Raw genomic sequence first — 5,374 nt, 5'->3', positions numbered from 1 at the left:
CGCACTCTGCCCGACGCGCTTCCTCACGCCCCGCCCCCAGGACCGCCCCTACCCCACCCCCGGCTCGCAACCTGGGCCACGTGGCCGGCGCCGGCTGCCCTCTGGAAGCTGACGGCGGGTTGGCGGCACTGCTGGGACAGAGCGCTGTGCTCCAAAGGCTCGTGGGTCGCTCACCTTTGATTCCACTCACTCACTTCCTGCAGAGCAGTTCCTTATCTTGGAAGGCCTTGATAAGCTACCTGTTCCCCGAGCAGTCTTTTCTTTTCTTATTTGGTTTTTCGAGACAGAGTTTCTCATAGTACCTGCCTCTGCCTCCCAAATGCTGGAAATGTGTTACCAGCCCCCGACACCCCCCCAACCCCCCCCCCCCCCCCCCCCCGCTCCAGGCCGTCTTTATTAAAGCCGAGGGATTGGCTGGCTGGGGTCTGAAAAACCACAGGCTGTGACTTCGGTTTTTTCAAGTGGTAGACATTGGGCAAATTTGCTTTTACTAATCTCCCTTATTCAGTTTCTCATCTGGATTGTTGGGTGGGTTCTGCTTGGACCAGTCTCAAGCTGATTATTCCTGCCCTCCCCAGATACCGCCTATTTCTCTCCCAACCCAGTTCCTTACTGAGCCACTGCAGATCCGCTGGGTCTTGAAATTGAAGCTCTGGGAAGACCCAGGAGTGCTCAGAACCCCTTGAGGACATTTCTCAGGAGTAGCTTCTTGGAGCTTGTTTTTCTACTTCTATTGCACCACCTCAGGCCAGGCTCTCCATTCCCTCAGTGTGCTGTGGATGTTGGGAACTTTCTCAGTTCTATAAGGTTTTGTGTGTGTGTGTGTGTGTGTGTGTGTGTGTGTGTGTGTGTGTGTGTGTCTGTCTGTCTGTCTGTCTGTCTGTCTGTCTCACAACTCTTAATTATAAGCCACATGTATCGGCTCATACCTGTAACTCCAGACCTCAGGACGCTGAGTTCTGAGACTAGCCTGAGCTACATAGTGAGTTCTGGCCCACCCCATACTACAGTATGATACTCTCTAAAAATAAGACAAATCTAATTATAACCCAGGAAATTATCCACATTTTTTTTAAAAAAAGCAAATTTGACTTTAAATGATAGGCAGAATATCTTTTTAAAACTATTTCTTAACTGTATCTCGAAGACAGTTTCCTTTCAACAGTTTTCAAGACAATATCTAGTATATAAAATGGAACGTATAAGCCATGTATTAAGTGAAAGCCTAAGAAAATTAATTTCTAAATCGGCACGGTGGTGTGTAGCTGTAGCTGCAGCACTTGAGAAGCAAAAGCAGGAAGATCATGAGTTCAAGGTCATCCCTGGCCAGTCTGGACTTCAGGAGACTCTGTCTCAAAAAAAAAAAAAAAAAAAAAAGATGAAGATAAATTTATCATTAGTTTGTGTTCCTCCTCCCAAGTGCTCACCCTGCTGACACCCATTAATTTTTCAGAAGGCTGTGACTCACTAACTTTTGACCACAACACCACACTGTTTCAGAACATGAAGAAAAAAAAAAAAAAACTAGAGTAATAGTCTGGTTGGCAATACAGTGTAGGCATGAAAGCAGCAGGAATCTCCACACAGTGAATAATAATAAGTAGAGCCCGATCTGGGAATATGTGAAGGGTTGCAGCTCTGACTGGGCCCCTTTGTCAATTTTTTGGTCTTTGAGTAGACAGAACCAGTTTTCTTGGGAAAACCCTGAATCTCATCTTTGACAGAACAGACAGAAATATCACACTAAAAAAAAAAAAAAAAGTACCCCCACGCACTTTCCCTTAGAGCCAGGTGATAACATCTCTCTGACCTCTGGACTTATTATGCTTTATCTCTGATCCATTGAATATATTCAGAGAGCCAATCAGTACTCACTATAGTAAGCCGCCCAGCCCGGAGCTATTCAGTTCTCTCCCTGGCTGCAAGGGTAATGAGCCCCAAAGGCCTTGTTCAGCCAGGCTTGATGGCCTGCTCAGATACTTCCAGCACTTGAGAAACTGAAACAGGAGGATCATAAGTTGCAGGTCAGCCTTGGCTCCTTAGTAAGACCCTGTCTGAAAAATATGGTGCTGGAGGGGCCTGAGATGTGTCTCAATGGTTTAAAGCGTTTTGCGCTCTCACAGAGCACCCAGGATTCAGTTCCCAGCATTCACAAGGCAGCTTGCAACCCCTCTGTAACTCCAGTTCCAGGGAATCTAATGCCCAGTTATGGCTTCTGGGGTCACCAGAGTTAAGTCTCAAACCCTGGGACAAATGGCTGAGGTGCCTATTTAACTTATCAAAGGTGACAACGGCCAGGTTCTCCCCATATCCCTCAGGTCCTAACTTTAAAAAAGTCCCCCTGGGCAGGTTGGTGGAGGCGCACGCCTTTAATCCCAGCACTTGGGAGGCAGAGGCAGGTGGATTTCTGAGTTCAAGGCCAGCCTGGTCTAAAGATTGAGTTCCAGGACAGCCAGGACTACACAGAGAAACCCTGTCTCGAAAAACCAAAAAACAAAACAACAACAACAACAAAAGTCCCCCCTGGCTGGCATACACCCCCTACCTGGCTTCCTACCCAAAACTTCTCCAACCCAGCTGCCCTTCCTTATATAATCCAACTATTTTTGGTTACCCTTCTTCTCTGGGCCTCCAGGCTGCTGCACTGCATCTGGTTTCCCTCTGTCCCCTCTCCTTCTCCCCACCTTCCACACATGGCTCAGGGTCATAACCACTCTGGACTCTCACAGATGTCCCTGCCTCTGGCTATGCTCTCCCTTTGTCTACAATAAACTTTCTTCTCCAACACACCTAAGAACAGGTGTGCCCTTTCCCTTGTATTTATCTTCTTAGTCAACCAGAATTCATCCAGTCAATGTATATATATGCAGACAGATCATTCATACATATCATTTTTTTTTATTCGGGGGAGGTTGTTGTTGTTTACTTGTTTGTTTGTTTGTTCATTTTCCAGAGTTCCCCTGTGAGTCCCTGGCTATCCTAAAACTTGATCTGAAGTGTTTGGGGGATGTTTTTGTGCACTATGTATTCAATTGCTCATTTCTGTAGCCAGAAATCTGGCTGGAGTCCAGACTTTGATACTGTCATTTTTATGAAGCATTCTGAGTCACTATTTTGTAAAATGTTGTTCTCCATCACCTGATTGGTCAAATAAAGAGCTAAACAGCCTATAGTTGGGCAAGAGAGGAAAAGGCCCTGAGAATGATACCAAGCAAGACTAAGATGACAGGTAATGGGCCACTGGGCTGGAAAGTAGGCTGGGAAGTAGTCTAACACCAGCATTGTGAGGTTAGAATAGCTCAGAACCTGCCCAGCTATAGTGCCCGAAGCCTATTAATAAATATAACAGTCTCCGTGTCATTCAAAGCAAGTGTAGACATAGAACAGCCATTATTTTACACCGTGGATAAGGCTAGCCCGGAGCTCAGAGATCTCCCTACCTCTGCCTCCTGAGTGAAACTCAGCATACTTTTTTATGAATCTGGGCTAGGGGCTGAAGAGATGGCTCAGTAGTTAAGAGCGTAAGTTCTTCCAGAAGATACAGGTTCAATATTCAGCACCCCCATGTTAGCTCACAACCATTTGTCAATCTAATTTCAAGGAATTTGATGCTCTCTTAAGTCCTCTGTGAGCACCAGACACATATACAGTGCACAGACATACATGCAGACAAAACATCCAGACTTATACAATTAAAAATAATGATTAAAAAAATAAATTTAGAGTTGGGTGTGATGGCACATCCTTTAGTTCCAGCACTCAGGAGGCAGAAGCAGACAGATCTCTGGTCTACATGGAGAAACCCTGTCTCAAAAAAACAAAAACAAGGGGGCTGGAGAGATGGTTAATCAGTGGTAAAGTGCACTGATTGCTCTTCCAGAGGTCCTGAGTTCAATTCCCAGCAACCACATGGTGGCTCACAACCATCTGTAATGGGATCTGATGCCCTCTTCTGGCCTGTCTGAAGACAGTTACAGTGTTCTCATATAAGTAAAATAAATAAATCCTTAAAAAAAAAGAGAGAGACAATATTAGAAATTTATGCTGGAGACAGAGCTCAATTGGCAGAGTGTTTGCCTATACAGCAAAGCTTGGCCTCCAGTACTCAGTGTCACAAAAATCCGGGAGATGGGAGATGGAGACTGAAGGATACAGAATTCAAGTTCATTCTTGGTTATAGCTGTTTTGAAGCAGGAAGCCAGCCTCAGATACACCATGAAGAGCTCCAGTGGGTCCAAGCATGACAAATAAGAAACTGGCAGGCCTTCCCTTCCCTCTTTCTTCCAAATCATAGATTACATTCCTTTTTTTGTTTTGATTTTTGTTTTTCCCAGACAGAGTTTCTCTGTGTAGCCCTGGCTGTCCTGGAACTCACTCTGTAGACCAGGCTGGCCTCGAACTCAGAAATCTGCCTGCCTCTGCCTCCCAAGTGCTGGGATTAAAGGCTTGTGCCACCACCGCCCGACACAGATTACATTCCTAAAACTAGTCACCAACATCTATTCCCTTATTGGCCAATTTCTTCTCCTGATGCTGACCACCAAGGTCCAGCTATCAAAATATTGAAGTGCAGCAATCAAAGGCCCCCTTTTGACTCACCTGATTAACCTGTCCAATCAAAATTAAACATCTCATCCTAACATGGGTTTCCCCTTTTCCCTTTATCCGTCTCCACTTTTTGCCTATGAGCCAGGTCTGTCTCCTCTCTATCTAGAGACAGTCCTTTGTGCCATGGGGCAAAGATTCCTTCCCCTTCTCCCTTATCCAATGTTTCCTGTCTTTGTCTCTCAGTTCCTGCCCTTTGTCCCACTGGGGCAAATAACTGTCACTTGTGCTGAGAACTTGGTCTTGATGTATCCTGTGATGATTCTGGTCCTTTTATACTAGATTCTGGCAAAAAGAGGAGGAGGAGGAGGGATAGGAGGAGAAGAAGAGAAGCAGCAGCAGCAGGAGGGTGTAGAGACATATCTAATCAGTCAGTGTGGTTCTTACCATACAAGCAAAATGACCTCAGTTTGGATCCCTAGAATGTAGGTAAAAAGTCAGGTGTGGTGGCGTGTACCAATAATCCAAGGGCCGGGAGGGAGAGACAAAGAGGAGTTATTTAGTTTGTTTTTAACAGTAATATCTTAACTAACATAGTAACATAGTAAACTAACATTTAGTTAGTTTGTAAGTTTGTTTAGTAAATTTATTTAATTTGTTTTGAATAGTTCTGGTAACTGAATCCAGAACTTCAGTCATGCTAGGCAAGAGTTTAAGCACTGTTTTATTTATGCTCCACCCTCTTCTTACACTTTAGTTTAGACAGGGTTACCCAAGCTGACCTTCCACTCATTCTGTAGCCAAGGATGGCCTTGAACTTGCCATCATC

At 45.1% G+C, this 5,374-nt stretch overlaps 1 long non-coding RNA gene across 1 annotated transcript; it reads right to left on the bottom strand.

The window, feature by feature from the left end:
* Positions 1-820: 820 nt before the first annotated feature.
* LOC143435293 (uncharacterized) lies at positions 821-4,871 on the bottom strand. Its single transcript, XR_013105445.1, has 3 exons — positions 4,600-4,871; positions 1,876-1,997; positions 821-1,348 (listed from the first exon to the last, which is right to left on the bottom strand). It is a non-coding gene; the product is annotated as an uncharacterized LOC143435293 (long non-coding RNA).
* Between the last annotated feature and the right edge of the window lie 503 nt (positions 4,872-5,374).

This window comes from Arvicanthis niloticus, chromosome 20 (assembly GCF_011762505.2).
Source record: "Arvicanthis niloticus isolate mArvNil1 chromosome 20, mArvNil1.pat.X, whole genome shotgun sequence".
Taxonomy (NCBI): domain Eukaryota; kingdom Metazoa; phylum Chordata; class Mammalia; order Rodentia; family Muridae; genus Arvicanthis; species Arvicanthis niloticus.
This window is presented reverse-complemented; position numbering and strand designations above follow the sequence as displayed.